Source organism: Hyperolius riggenbachi, chromosome 6 (assembly GCF_040937935.1).
Source record: "Hyperolius riggenbachi isolate aHypRig1 chromosome 6, aHypRig1.pri, whole genome shotgun sequence".
Classification (NCBI taxonomy): domain Eukaryota; kingdom Metazoa; phylum Chordata; class Amphibia; order Anura; family Hyperoliidae; genus Hyperolius; species Hyperolius riggenbachi.
Window position 1 is genome coordinate 325443936 of NC_090651.1, and position 16580 is coordinate 325460515.

Below are 16580 nucleotides of genomic sequence, written 5' to 3' on the forward strand. Positions count from 1 at the left end.
AATTGGATATGGTCCAATATACCAGGGCCCCAGTTTTGCGGATGGCTGTCTTAGAGCTATATGTCGAGTTTATACCCAAACTTTGTCTCCTGGTTTGAACTCCCACTCTGCAGATTGTCTCTTATCTGCCTGCCTCTTCTGTATGCAAAAAGCTTTTTTCAAATTTTCCCTGACATTAGCCCAAATCCTTTTAAAAGATTTCTGCCACTCCTCCAGAACCGGGAACGGAGAGGCCCTCACGGGTAAGGGGTAAAATTTGGGAAACTTCCCATTGACCACCTGAAAAGGCGCATACCCAGAGGACTCATTCCTGAGATTATTATGTGCGAACTCTGCAAATGGTAGAAACTCTACCCACTGGTGTTGGGCGTCCGCCACATAACATCTGAGGAACTGTTCCAAGGACTGATTGATCCTTTCCGTCTGACCGTTGGTCTGCGGGTGGTAACCCGACGAAAAGGATAATGACATACCCATCCTTTTACAGAAGTCCCGCCAGAATCTAGGGACAAACTGGACCCCTCTGTCTGAGACGATATTCTCCGGAATGCTGTGCAATTTGAAAATGTTCTGCACGAAAAGATCAGCCAATTCTTGGGCAGTAGGGAGACCCCTCAAAGGCACAAAATGGACCATCTTACTGAATCTATCTGTGACCACCCATATGACAGTCTTTCCATTGGAAACAGGAAGTTCTCCCACAAAGTCCATGGAAATATGCGTCCATGGCTCCTGAGGGGAGGGCAGAGACTGTAAAGTTCCGGCTGGAGCATGGCGGGCGGGTTTGCTCCTAGCACAGACAGAACAAGCTTTAACAAATTCTTTGCAATCAGGTCGTAATGATGGCCACCAGACAGATCTACATAACAACTCTTGGGTTCTGGAAATGCCTGGATGTCTGGCATTCTTATGTCCATGAAACAGTTGCAGAACGTTGGTACGCAACTGACAGGGAACATACAGAACCCCTTCCGGTTTCCCCTCTGGCACTTCTACTTGAAAAGGATTTAGAAGGTTAGAGAGATCTTCCACTATTTCGGTGGCTGCCAAGATGATCTCCTTGGACAGAATACTTTCTGGAGAAGGAGGTGGCGCTGTTTCAGGGTCGAAACCACGTGAAAGAGCGTCTGCCTTAACATTCTTACTCCCTGGTATAAACGTAATTATAAAATTAAAACGGGAGAAAAAGAGAGCCCATCTGGCCTATCTGGGGGTGAGTCTTTTAGCTTTTTTAATATACTGTACATTTTTATGATCCGTGTATACAGTTATTACATGCTCTGCCCCTTCCAACCAGTGGCGCCACTCCTTAAAAGCAAGCTTGATGGCCAACAATTCCCTGTTTCCCACATCATAATTCCTCTGTGCTGGAGAGAATTTCCTAGAAAAAAAAGCACAGGGATGAAGCTTATCTTGAGGACCTGAGCGTTGGGACAACACTGCTCCAACTCCAACCTCCAAGGCATCTACCTCCACTATGAATGTGTATACATCTACATGACGTAGTATAGGGGCAGAATAGAATGCCTTTTTCAAAAAAGAAAATGCCGCACATGCTTCATCTGACCAATGAGTGGCATCAGCCCTTTTTTTCGTCAAATTAGTAAGTGGTGTCACCACAGAAGAGAAACCCTTGATAAATTTCCTATAATAGTTCGCGAATCCCAGCAATCTCTGCAGTGCTTTAAGCCCAGATGGTTGTGGCCAATCCCTCACAGCAGAGACCTTCCTGGGATCCATGGATAACCCTGTCGTGGAGATAATATATCCCAGAAAGGAAATCTCCTTTGTCTTGAAAACACATTTTTCCAATTTTGCAAATAATTGATTCTGCCTGAGTTTTTGTAGCACATACTTGACATGTTAGCGATGTTCAGTGAGATTTTTAGAAAATATCAAAATATCGTCTAAATATACAATTACGAAATGACCCAGTACCTCCCTAAAGATCTCGTTCACAAACTCCTGAAAAACTGCAGGAGCGTTACACAACCCAAAGGGCATCACCAAGTATTCGTAATGCCCCTTGGGCGTGTTGAAGGCCGTCTTCCATTCGTCCTCTTCCCTGAAACTAATTAAATTATAGGCCCCTCTCAGATCTAGTTTAGTAAATACGGAAGCCTCAGAAACTTGTGTAAACAGTTCATCAATGAGCAGTAGTGGATAACGATTCTTAATCGTGATCTTATTTAAACCCCTGTAGTTAATACAGGGGCGCAAACCTCCGTCTTTTTTTTGAACAAAAAAGAATCCCGCTCCCGCAGGAGATCTTGGAGGGCGAATAAAACCCTTCTGTAGATTCTCCTGAATATAATCATCCATGGCCAGTTTTTCTGGATGAGAGAGGTTATATAGGTGACCCCTAGGAGGCATGGTTCCCGGTTTTAAATCAATTGGGCAGTCGAAAGGTCTATGAGGGGGTAATTGATCTGCTGCTCGAGGACAAAACACATCAGAGTAATCTTAATATTGTGGAGGCACTCCTTCCACATGAACCTTAGTAGAACACAAAGCTATACTTTGTAGACAATGCTGTGAACAATAAGGAGACCATGTAGTCAGCTGCCCATCCCTCCAATTAAACTGAGGAGAATGTAAACGTAACCAGGGTAAGCCTAATATCACTGTAGAAGTAGACATTTTTAAAACAAAGAATTGTATGGTCTCGTGGTACAGAACTCCGACTTAAAACGAGAGAGGAGGGGTCTGGCACAGTGGGGACTTTCCTTGTAAAGGAGAGTCAACAATTGCTGTGACGTACAGATATTTTTCCACAGGAAGGACAGGAATATTTAAACTTAAAGCAAAATTTAAATCTATAAAGTTGGCAGTGGAACCAGAATCCACAAACGCTGTGGTAGGAGAGTCTTGCCCCTCCCAATTTATGGAGCAGGGCAATAGTATCTTCTCTTGTTTAGGAGGTGAAACTAGTCCGCCTAGGGTGGTACCCCCAACCACACCTAAGCTGAAGAGTTTCCCGACTTCCTACCACAGTTTTGCGCAATGTGACCCCTTTCTCCGCAGTACATGCAGAGACCCTCTCTGCGTCTTCTTGTCCTTTCAGCCTCTGTGAGGCGCCCGTGGCCTAGTGGCATAGGCTCCTCAGTCTCAACTGTTGCCGAGCTACTAGCACCTGAACCCCTAGGATACATAGGGTACCTGCCCTTCATATTATACCTGAGATGTCTATCTATTCTAATAGATAACGTTATAGCCTCATCTAAATGTTTAGGCTCTGGATGGCTAACCATTACGTTGGTTACTGCTTCCGCCAACCCATCCAGGTACCTATTAAGAAGTGCATATCGCTCCCATCTAGAGGATACAGCCCATTTCCTAAATTCTGACGCATATTCCTTTGCTGTACTGCGTCCCTGTCTGAGGCTTTTAAGTTTGCGTTCAGCCGTGGCGGCGCTATCCGGATCATCATAGGCCTTAAAAAAATCTTGGATGGAAGCAAGGGCAGGATGCTCATCAGGTAAGCCATAAGCCCAAGTTTGGGAATCTGCATGTAACAGAGTTTTTATTAGAGTGACCTTCTGAGCCTCAGTTCCCGAGGACACAGGTTTCATCTGAAAATAAGACAGAACTCTGTGGCGGAAATTCTGAAAGTCTGACCTAGTGCCTGAAAATTTTTCAGGGATATTCTTTTTAGGCTCACTAGGAGCCGAGGGAGGTAGGACGTTAAGTGGTGGTTGCAGCCTCTGGACAGTCTCTGTCAGCTGGGTAATCTGAGCATGCTGAGTAGCCACAGTAAGCTTCAGCTGTTCTAATTCTGCCCTTACGGTCTGAAGCTGATTAACCACCTCCTCCATCTCACTTATTTTTGGTCTGTGTTTATGTAACGATTGGTGTCAGCAAGCACGGATTTTCTGATTACTGGTGATCTGCAGTATCACCAATAATACAGATGCTATACCTGATTATATGGTGATCTGCAGAATCACCAATAATGCAAGTATAGCGAGACACGGAACAATCGGATGCAGGAAGGTGCTTGGTGCAATAGCAAAGTGTAGAGACACTCACTACTTAGAGGAGCTGGTAAGAAAGTATCCCTATGGGGCACAGAAATACAACCTCCAGCAAGCTGGAACAGTAGACAACAATGATATACAGTGTAAATACACAAGTCTGTGGAAAAGTCCACCACACAGTAATTCCTCAGAGGTGTGGTTACCTCTGAATGGGAACCCCGTGTGTGAGATCCTCCAAGAGACGCAGTGGAGGAGTCTCAGCCTCTAGCAGTAATGGTTTGCTAGTGGCGGTCGTCTCAAAGAGGCAAGACTCTGATAGAAACCCTACAGTGGGAGACGTTCCACTGAAGGGAGAAAGGTCAGACAAAATGGGGTTCGGCAACAGATCAGGCGGCAACAGTACAGAAACGTGAGACAAGAGAATAGTCGGAAACCAAGCCAATAGTCGATAACGGTACGGGTTGTCGAAGTACAGAATCAGGAAACAGAAGGATAGTCACGACAGGCACAGAATCATACACAATAAATCAAGACAGTATAATATGCATATATATTGGCGATAAACCAATATATAATGCAATATCAAAACAAGGCTGACTAGGTGTGACAAGAGCCGGGGTCCTGCCGGATTATCACACGGGAACTGACTAGGTCTGAGTGCTGACACAGGGTATCGCAAACACAGACGAAGTGCTACTGAAAAGCACTTCCTTAAATACTGCCTGGCAAAGGAGTCTCCACCCCAAGCAGCAACCAATCAGAGTAGGCTAAAAACGTCAGCTGACCTCCAGGTCAGCTGACCCGCTTTCTAGGAGCATAAAGGCGTGCCTGGCGTGCGCGCGCACCCCCTAGAGGCATGATGGCAGAGCTCTGGTGAGCAGCACGCTGGTGAGTTTGGCGCCGTGCGCTCGGAAGGTGTTGCGCAACGGATGCGGACAAATTTCCGCAACCCGCGTTGGAAAGTCGGCCTGCCGGAACAGATGCGACCGTATTTCCGCAATCCATCAGGCGGTGCGGAATTTTCGTTACACTATCTATACTGAGGCAACTATACTACCTATACTGGGGCAACTATACTAGCTACCTATACTGAGGCAACTATACTACCTATAATGGGGGCAACTATACTTGCTACCTATACTGAGGCAACTATACTACCCATACTGGGGGCAACTATACTAGCTACCTATACTGAGGCAACTATACTACCTATACTGGGGGCAACTATACTAGCTACCTATACTGAGGCAACTATACTACCTATACTGGGGGCAACTATACTAGCTACCTATACTGAGGCAACTATACTACCTATACTCGGGGACAACTATATAGCTACCTATACCGGGGCAACTATACTAGCTACCAGTGATGATTGTAATTACGATTTCGCTAAATTTCACGTAAATTGTCGCAGTTACGCTTATACGTAATTACGATTTGCAAATTCAATTGATTTTGTTTAGTCATTCATAATTTCGCATAAAATTTCGAGAAATGTTGTGTAATTTCGCGGAATTTATTGCAGACTTTAGCAGTGAATAGCAATGCCCCCATACATGCTATTGACACCAAAATTGCTACATATGTTAAGGAGAATCGTGGGTGCAAGTTAAAAAAAAATTAGCAAAAAGACCTTGTAGTTTAAACAGTTTAAAAAAAAAATTCTTTGCATTTTAAAATCGAGTTACTCAAAAACTACAAGGTCTTTTTGCTAATTTTGTTTTTAACTTGCACCCACGATTCGCCTTAACATATGTAGCAATTTTGGTAGCAATAGCATGTATAGGGGCTTTGCTATTAACCTCTAAAGTCAGCACAAAATTCTGCAGAATTTCGCGAAAATTACGCTAAAAATAACGCAAAATTTTGAAATACTACTATTACTATTACAGACAAAATGAATTACGATTTTCTCAGAAATTTCGCATTACGATGCGTAATTGTGAATTTCAGCCCACCACTGCTAGCTACCTATACTGAGGCAACTATACTATCTATACTGGGGCAACTATACTAGACACCTATACTGAGGCAACTATACTACCTACACTAGGGGCAACTATGCTAGCTACCTATACTGCGGCAACTATACTACCTATACTCGGGCAACTATCCTAGCTACCTATGCTGGGGCAACTATCAGTGGCGGACACAGGCAGCAGTGGGCCCCTGTGCAAAATATCAATTGTGGGCCCCCGCGCGCGTCAAAAAATGGGTGCGGCTATAACCTGCGGCGCAACAAATGGGCGTGGATAGAAAAAATGGGCGTGGCAATGACCGGATAAGGGCGGAGCTAACTGTAATTTAAAGTGATCCCGGGGTGAGAGTGATATGGAGGCTGCCATATTTATTTCCTTTTAAACAATACTAGTTGCCTGGCGGCCCTGCTGATCTATTTGGCTGCAGTAATAAACTGAATTACACCAGCAACAAGCATGCAGCTTAATCTTCTCAGTTCTGACAATATTGTCAGAAACCCCTGACCTGCTGCATGCTTGTTCAGGGTCTATGGTTGAAAGAATAAGAGGCAGAGGACCAGAACGGCAACCAGGCAACTGGTATTGCTTAAAAGGAGAGAAATATGGCAGCCTCAATATTATTCTCACCTCAGGTTCCCTTGAAAAGTGCAACGCAAAGACAGTGGGCCCAAGTTTTGGTGACCCTTTCCCCAGAAAATTCACATAATTGTGCAGGTTTTCTCAAGAAAATACACATAATGTGAGCAGATTTGCCCAGAAAATACATTCAATCATGTCGGCAGATTTGCCCAGAAAATACATTCAATCATGTCGGCAGATATGCCCAGAAAATACGTGCAATGATGTCGGCAGATATGCCCAGAAAATACGTGCAATGATGTCGGCAGATATGCCCAGAAAATACGTGCAATGATGTCGGCAGATATGCCCAGAAAATACGTGCAATGATGTCGGCAGATATGCCCAGAAAATACGTGCAATCATGTCGGCAGATATGCCCAGAAAATACCTGCAATCATGTCGGCAGATATGCCCAGAAAATACCTGCAATCATGTCGGCAGATATGCCCAGAAAATACCTGCAATCATGTCGGCAGATATGCCCAGAAAATACCTGCAATCATGTCGGCAGATATGCCCAGAAAATACCTGCAATCATGTCGGCAGATATGCCCAGAAAATACGTGCAATCATGTCGGCAGATCTGCCCAGAAAACACATGCAATCATGTAGCAAATTTGCCCAGAACATACATGCAATCATGTGGCAGACCTGCCCAGAACATACACGCAATCATGTGGCAGACCTGCCCAGAACATACACGCAATCATGTGGCAGACCTGCCCAGAACATACACCTGCTAAAATAAATAATAAAAAAAAAACATTTACTCACCTGCAGCAGCAGACCTCCTGTCCCAGCCTCCATCCGGCGCGCAGCTCCCATGGGTGGTTGGGTGGATAGGTAGCCTGGTGGGTAGGTAGGCAGCCGGGTGGGTAGGTAGGTAGCCCTTAGCCGGGTGGGTAAGTAGCCTGGTGGGTGGCTGGGTAGCCGGGTGGGTAGCCTGGTGGGTGGCTGGGTAGGCGGGTGGGTAGGTAGCCTGGTGGGTGGGTGGTTAGGTAGCTGGGTGGGTGGGTAGGTAGCCTGGTGGGTCTTTAGGTAGGTAGCCTGGTGGGTTGGTAGGTAGCCGGGTGGGTAGGTAGGTAGGTAGCCTGGTGGGTAGGTAGGTAGCCGGGTGGGTGTGTAGGTAGCCGGGTAGGTAGCCGGGTGGGTGGTTAGGTATCCGGGTGGGTAGGTAGCCGGGTGGGTGGGTAGGTAGCCGGGTAGGTAGCCGGGTGGGTGTGTAGGTATCCGGGTGGGTAGGTAGCCGGGTGGGTGGGTAGGTAGCCGGGTAGGTAGCCGGGTGGGTGTGTAGGTATCCGGGTGGGTAGGTAGCCGGGTAGGTAGGTAACCGGCAGGGTGGTTAGGTAGCCGGGTGGGTAGCTAGGTAGCCGGGTGGGTAGGCAGCCGGGTGGGTAGGTAGGTATCCGGGTGGGTAGGTAGCCGGGTGGGTGGTTAGGTAGCCGGGTGGGTGGGTAGGTAGCCGGGTGGGTGGGTAGGTAGCCGGGTAGGTAGCCGGCAGGGTGGTTAGGTAGCCGGGTGGGTAGCTAGGTAGCCGGGTGGGTAGGTAGCCAGGTAGGTAGCCGGCATGGTGGTTAGGTAGCCGGGTGGGTAGCTAGGTAGTCGGGTGGGTGGGTAGGTAGCCGGCAGGGTGGTTAGGTAGCCGGGTAGGTAGCCGGGTGGTTAGGTAGCGGGGTAGGTAGCCGGGGGGGTGGTTAGGTAGCGGGGTAGGTAGCCGGGTGGGTGGGTAAGGTAGCCGGGTGGGTGGGTAGGTAGCCGGGTGGGTGTGTAGGTAGCCGGGTGGGTGGGTAGGTAGCCAGGTAGATAGCCGGCAGGGTGGTTAGGTAGCCGGGTGGGTAGCTAGGTAGCCGGGTGGGTAGGTAGCCAGGTAGATAGCCGGCAGGGTGGTTAGGTAGCCGGGTGGGTAGCTAGGTAGCCGGGTGGGTGGGTAGGTAGCCGGCAGGGTGGTTAGGTAGCCGGGTAGGTAGCCGGTGGATGGTTAGGTAGCGGGGTAGGTAGCCGGGTGGGTGGGTAAGGTAGCCAGGTGGGTAGCTATCCGGGTGGAGGGCCCAACTCCTATCCTCCCTCACTCACCTCGGGGCCCCCCTCCCGGTATGCGCGGCGGCCGGCGGGAGAGCAGAAAATACAGGAAGTCTCCGGCCGGGGCTGCAGCAGACGCTAGAGGCAGCTGCTGCTTAGTTTCCGATATGTCTCCAAGTTGGAGACCAAGCGGCAGCTGCCGCCCCGGCCGGAGACTTCCTGTATTTTCCGCTCTCCCGCCGCATGAGGGGGGGGGGGCCGAGGTGAGGGGGGAGGACAGGAGTTGGGCCCCCCAGGTTAAAAAAATAAAACATAAAAAAAAAAAAAATTAAATAAAAAAAACCTGCAATACTTAATGGGCCCCTGAAGCAGCGGAACTTCAGGGGCCCTCGTGCGGCGGCACTGCCTGCACGGCCGTATGTCCGCCACTGGCAACTATACTAGCTACCTATACTGGGGGCAACCACTGGCGTAACAATAGGGTCAGCAGCCCCTGCTGCTGCGGGGGGGGCATTTTGGGGGGGCTGGAGGGGTCGCAGCATGAGGGGAAAGCCATGGCCACACTCGGCGGGGAGGAGGGACGTACAAAGGTAAACACCCAGCTAGCGACAATCTGTGTGTCAGCGGTTTTTATATTGAGGGACAGAGCTTGAAAACCGCTATCGCCACGGTGCGCACCAGTCCAGCACGGCCGTCACTACGCAAACAGCTGTTTGCGGTGCGTTACTCAGTGCATTTGGTGTGTCAGTGTGAAGCAGTACTCTAATTACACTCCCTGGTTGATGTATACATATGCAAGATGTTTTAAAGAGAGTCTGAAGCGAGAATAGATCTCGCTTCAGACCTCATATATAGCAGGGGCACGTGTGCCAATGCTAAAACGCCGCTATCCCGCGGCTTAACGGGGGTCCCTGTCCCCCCAAATCCCCTCCGTAATGCGGGGGAGCGCTTCCGCATTGGGGCAGGGCTAACCGCCGCAGCCCTGCCCCACGCGCGTCTGTCAGCGCGTATCTCCGCCTCTCCCCCGCCCCTCTCAGTCTTCCTTCACTGAGAGGGGCGGGGGAGAGGCGGCGATGCGCGTCTGATAGACGCGCTGAGAGGCAGGGCTGCAGCCGTTAGCCCTGCTTCTAGGAAGCATATTCTACGACCAACCTTTGCGACCAACTTTTGCGGGGGGGTGGGTTGGGGGGTCAGGGACCCTCGTTTAGCCACGGGATAGCGGCGTTTTAGCAGGGGCACACGTGCCCCTGCTATATATGAGAGCTGAAGCGAGATTTAGTCTCGCTTCAGTGTCTCTTTAAAGCACTTTAGTCCTGCAATTTAGCATTCAATGTGATTTCTGCCCTTAAAAGCTGCTTTGCGTCAAATCCAGATTTTTCCCCGGGACTTTTGACGTCTATCCCACTCATCCATGCCCCCTCCAGGTGTTAGACCCCTTAAAACATCTTTTCTATCACTTTTGTGGCCAGCATAAATGTTCCTAGTTTTCAAAGTTCAAATCCCCATTGAAGTCTATTGCGGTTCGCAAAAGTTCGTGCGAACCGAACCTCTTTCGGAAGTTCGTGAACCCGGTTCGCGAACCGAAAATCGGAGGTTCGGGCCATCTCTAGCGATGTTATCTCACCCCTCCTGTGATATGTGGATTGCAGATTGCCACTTCCATGTACTGCCACTCCTGCTCGTATTGACTTGAATTCACAGTCTGTCTCTGTTAGTTGTTCGCCAGCCTGGCTCTTAGAGGAGATGCACGTGGGACGCCAGGCATCCTGTGTGGATCAAACCCCGCCCACCAACGCGTTTCACATCATAGAGACGTTTCTTTAGGGTACCTGAATACCCTGAAGAAACATCTCTATGACGTGAAATGCATCGGTGGGCGTGGCTTGATCCATTTAGTTTATTAACGTAATCAGGAACCATAATTTCATAGTTTTGCTTAATTTTTGGGTTATTTTGTGCAGTTTGTTAAGGAGAATAGTAAGAACAAGACAAAACATTTTTTGACAAAAAGGCCTTGTAGTTTTTGAGAAAATCGATTTTAAAAATGGAAAGGAAAATTGATTTTTAAAATGTCATTTTTCCTTTACATTTTTAAAACCGATTTTCTCAAAAACTACAAAGTCTTTTTGATGATAGCATGTACAGAGGCTTTGCTATTAACCGCTAAAATTAACAAGAAATTACATAAAAGTTACACAAAGTTACGCATGAACTATACCAAATCAATTAAATGTCCAAATCGTAATTACTTAGGGCTGTAATTGCCAATTTTTTTGCAAAATTTCAGGTGATCGTAATTAGTAACCATCACTATTGTTCAGCAGTCATGGTCATGTGACTGTTATGACACATGACCATCAACCCTGGTCTCCTGTACATATTTTATTTTTGTATTACTTTCCTACATCCCCAACAGTGACGATTACTAAAAGACTGTAAGCTCTTAGTTATATTATTTATCTCAGTCATTACCGTGGTATACTGCTTAAATTGTTTTAAATAATTTAGATAAAAATAAGACTAGCTGACTAACACTAGACCTTTTTCTTCCTCCATTTTTAGTACATTTAGTATAATGTTATACATAAATTAAACCACTAGATGGCAGTGCAACATTGGAAACACTGATATTCAGACAAAATACTAGAATAAGCTCAAGATATAGGGACTAATTGACATACAATATAGTTTCACCTCATTATTCATTACTTATATTATGACTAACAAGGAACAAAACAACAAGGTGCTGTCATCCAACCCCACAGAGAAAGCCAGCTGTAGGTACAAATGGCTTCACTGCTGTAAGGCATGAGCAATGTTTTAACTGTAGCTGACAATATTGGCCCATATGCAATTAACTTTTTCTCCTGAGTTTTCTCCTATGTCGGGGGTGTCCAAACTATTTAGACCAAGGGCCATATTGGCGTTCTTGTAGCTTTGTTTCTCAACATTTTATTGGCATGTACCCTTTTTAAAACCTCGACCGGAGCGGACGCTCAGGGCCCCGGGTTCCAAGGGGGTGCCTATAGCAGATTGCCTATACTGAAGGCACCTACACCTTACTTCCTATACTGGGGGCAGCTACGCCTGGCTACCTATTGTGGGGATGGAGACCTTCAACTGACTTCCTATACTGGGGGCACCTGTGCTTGGCAACCTATATTGAAGGCACCTACACATATGATCCTATACTGGGGGCACCTATACCTGGCTACCTACCTATACTGAGTCTGAGGGCATTGTTTGGGGGGCGCACTGCGGCTATAATGCGTGTTGCAAAATGTCGGTGCTGTGCTATCATTCTAAATAGGGGGGGGGGGGGGGCGGCTAACTGTTCCACTGATTGTTTTTTATTAATATTCCTGAAAGGCTCTAGCCTTCATTTTTAAGTGTATTCAGGATAATGCACTCTTTCCATCCATTCGTGGTTATTAATAGTATTTTATTCTATTATACACATGTGACGTGTCACGGAGATCTGAGCGTTTGTCTCACAAGTCAAAAAGGTTGGAAACCACTGTCCTAGGAGATATCTCAGGAGAAAAGGTGAATTGTATATGGACCTGTGTGTGCGTGCGTGTGTGTGTGTGCGTGCGCGTGTGTGCGCGCACGCGGGAAGAGGATGAAGGGGGGGCACAAAAATCAGGTTTCGCTCAGGGCACTGTGAAACCTAAGGCCGGCCCAGATCACAAGTACCCTTGACAAATATAAATTTAATCGTAGTACATGATAATTAGTTCTAAACAATTTCCAAGCAGTTATCATTGCTTTTAATTCGCTAAAATACTAATTTTGTGTTGTTTAAATAAGATTTATTATTTTCTAATACTCCAAATTTGTTATACTTGTTTAACTATATCAAGCCCGAGTACCCCCTGGAACCATCAGAAGTACCCCCTGGGGTACACGTACCACACGTTCAGAGCCTTGGTGTTAGAGGAGAGATACTTACCTTGGAAGGGGCATCTTGATCCTCCAGAGGCTTCCCCCCTCTTCCTCCCCCAAGCTTTTCAGGAACAAGGACCCCCAAAACACAGCTGCACTGTGTCTATGCAGTAGCACAGACTCACTTGGGCTTCAGCGGAAAAAGCCTTGCACAGTTCGATTAAGTGCTACTTCCTAGGTGCAAACAGCTCACACATGCGTGGAAGCACGGACCCAATCAAGCTCAGCTTTTTCCACTGAAGCCCAAGCGGGTCCATCTAGTGTGCATGGATGAGCTGTCGACAAGGGCCAACAAGTGGTTTTGCGGATGGGGACAGTTCTGCAACGGCAGGGCTGAGAAGGACGGGGAAGCCTCTGAAACATCCCGAGAATTTCCTCTATCAAGGTAGGTACCCAAATTGGGCATTTTTCCCCATCAGGTTTCCTTTAAAACAGCTGCAAACTGATCAGCAACTAGTGGCTTCTATTTGCTAGCACGGCATCCACTTCCTGGATGAGTGAAGATTGGCTTGTAGAAAGAACTCTCCACTTGACCCTAATGGTTGGGCATTGCTCCTGACTTGATGGACAGCAGAAAGTCTCATTCATTCATGTGGGTCATACTTTGTCTCACACTGTGGCATCTGTGCCGTGTAATGTTACACCGTACATTTGAGAAGACAAAAGCTGAGACAGGCCAGGACTCCGGAAAATTTGTATAAGGAACAGGCTGGACTTGTGCCAGATTATACATCTCTGGAGCTATCGTACTCACATGTGTAGTCACAGGAGCTCACTAGACTAGCTTAGCAGGCATTTACACTATTTACTCAAGAATATTTATATATATATAAACTTTATAAAACGTTCTGATCTTGTAAATGTTTGGCTCAGTAAGAGTATGTACTGTACACCCAAATGCTGAACGTCCAGACTCCAGCAGTGCACTACACTGATCTGCTCACTGGTACTGGAAAAATATATTTGCTGCCTCAACCTTTCAATTAACTAAAGGATAAAAAAACTTTTTATTTGGGTTTCCTTAGGATGCTATAACTACCATTTACACTTATTAAAAATTCAACTCACACAAAAACAACATAAGTCAGTACAGTCTTCTAGTTGTTCTAGGAGGTTGTGTCAATCGACCTGAGCTGCAACTTTTATTCACTTTAATTGTTGTTTACATAACACAGTCTCCTCATATGGTAATGCATCCTGCAAACTCAGCATCAGTCAGGCTTTCAGTTCTTACTGCACCAAGGCATTGAGCTCCACAGAGTTTATGGTAGACTTAAAGTGAACCTCCAGACTAAAAATCTACTCAGCAGCACTGTTTCTTTAACAGTTTCACAGCTTCAGAAGTTTGTTTTTCTTATCGAAGCCTTAGTATTAGCTGCACAGAAGCTAAGCTCCGCCCCATCAAAGAAAACTGCCTGGGCATTTTTCCCCTAATGCTGTGCAAAGCATGATGGGATTTCTGATGTTGTTGTTCTCATTGCCTAGCAACTGTAGGGGGGGGGGGTTACAGGACACAGGACAGTTGGAACTGTGTCTCATGCTCCCTGTCACCTCCTTTCAACCAAAAAGATGGCTGCCCTCATGAAATCACAAACATTTCCCTGTTCTTTTAAAACAGGGTGGGTAAGAGATTATATTACCTATTTTAATTAACATACAGTAACTAATGTAACTTAATGACACAGTATCTTTGTTTAGGCTGAAGCGCCTCTTTAAGGTAAGACATTCTCATGATTTCTGCAGTTATGTTAAAAGAGTCAAGACATGTAAATTAAAATTATGTTTGTGGGGCCCTGGAGAACCTAGATGAATGGCCTGAAGTTTTTCTGCACCAGTTTTGCGCGTGAATTTTCGATTTCAAGAAAAGTTTCACCAAAAACACATTGTATTTTTGCATATGGTGAAAATTTGTTGAAATGCAAAAAATCTTTATTTTTACCACGAAAAAAATCCAAAAAAATCTTTTATTTTAGCACAAAAATTTGCAAAAACATGCAAAAAAAAATAAATCACAAACGTATTACAAAACGATTTGGATGGCATTTTAGCTTGAATGTCGAATTTTATTTTATTTTCATGAAAATTTATGTGAAACGAATATCATCACTGTTTTGCACCCTAAGCAAAGATTGGTTGATCTAAGCACCTGCTTCACTTTTTGCTTATTTCCTTTTTACCTGTCTCAATAAATAAGTCCCACTATCCCTGCTGTGTCCTGCTAAGAACCACAACTGACGTGTGAAAGCAACCCTTAGGCTACATAGTTTCCCATTTTCCTCAGTGGGTATCATAAGCCCTACCCCCTGTGGTCACTAAGGGGTTACTAAGAGATACTATGCATGACTTCATAGTAGAAAATAATCTTATTTCTCAGCATCAACATGGGTTAATTAAAGACAGGTCCTGTTTGACTAACATGCTCAGCTTTTATGAGGTAGTGAATGCTAATATGGATATTGGGAATGCAAAGGCCTTCGACACTGTTCCCCACAGAAGTTTGGTGCAAAAGTTGAGGATGCAAGGACTGGGAAAGAGTTTGTGTGCATGGATAGGGAACTGGCTAATGGACAGAAAACAAAGAGTTGTGGTCAATGGATCGTACTCAAAATGGGAGACTGTTAGCAGTGGGGTCCCACAGGGGTCTGTACTGGGTCCAGTGCTCTTCAATTTATTTATTAATGACCTAGTAGATGCAGTAGTGAGCAATGTTGCTATTTTTGCAGATGATACAAAATTGTGCAGAATCATCAACTCTCAGGAAGATAGTGTCATATTGCAACAGGATCTGGATAGGATGGCTATATGGGCACATACATGGCAGATGAAATTCAATGTTGACAAATGTAAAGTCATGCATTTTGGTCGTACCAATGGTCTAGCACCATACGAAATAAATGGGATACAGTTGGGGATATCAAACTTGGAGAAGGACTTAGGAGTACTCATCGACAACAAGTTAAATAATCGTACTCAATGCCAAGCCGCTGCAGCTAAAGCGAACAAAATTTTGGGATGCATTAAAAGGGAATTGAAAACTCGAGATGCTAGCATAATATTGCCCCTGTTTAACTCTCTAGTAAGGCCACATCTGGAATATGGAATTCAGTTCTGGGCACCACATTACAAAAAAGATATTGCAGTTTTAGAGCAGGTGCAGAGACGAGCTACAAAATTGATACGTGGGATGGAAGGTCTCGCTTACCAAGAAAGATTAGATAAACTGATTTTATTTAGTCTAGAGAAAAGACGCCTTAGAGGAGATCTAATTAACATGTATAAATACATCAGAGAGCAATATAATAGCTTGGCGGATGAGCTTTTTGTCCCTAGGCCTTCTCAAAGGACTAGAGGACATGATCTGCGCATGGAGGAAAAACGTTTTAGCCATTTATTTAGGAAAGGGTTCTTTACAGTAAGAGTGATTAAGATGTGGAATGCATTGCCACAGGAAGTCGTTATGGCAAACTCTATACCTGCATTTAAAGGGGGCTTAGATGCTTTCCTTGCGTTGAAAGACCTTCATGGCTACAATTACTAGGTTATGCCTAATGATGTTGATCCAGGGATTTTATCTGATTGCCATCTGGAGTCGGGAAGGAATTTTTCCCTTTTGGGGCTAATTGGACCATGTCTTGTGGGGTTTTTTTTCGCCTTCCTCTGGATCAACAGGGATATGTGAGGGAGCAGGCCGGAGTTGTACTTTGTACCGGTTGAACTCGATTGACGTATGTTTTTTTTAACCAAAATAACTATGTAACTATGTATTAGGACGAGAGGGTGCCCTTACATCATTACTGAAAAAGGCTGAAGACAATAGATGATTGATAAAGAGTATGGAAATTCTCCCTGAGGATAATTCAAAAAGAAGTGTGTAATCAATTAGATCAGGTAATTGATTCCTATGTGTCTGATTGGCTTTTCATGGTAATGTGATCATATCTCAGTTTTGCTCCAGTACTGATGTATAAAGAAAGCAGAAATGTAGCCAACCGATAAGAGACGAAGTAAGGATACAATCTTGATTGTACAATCTGTC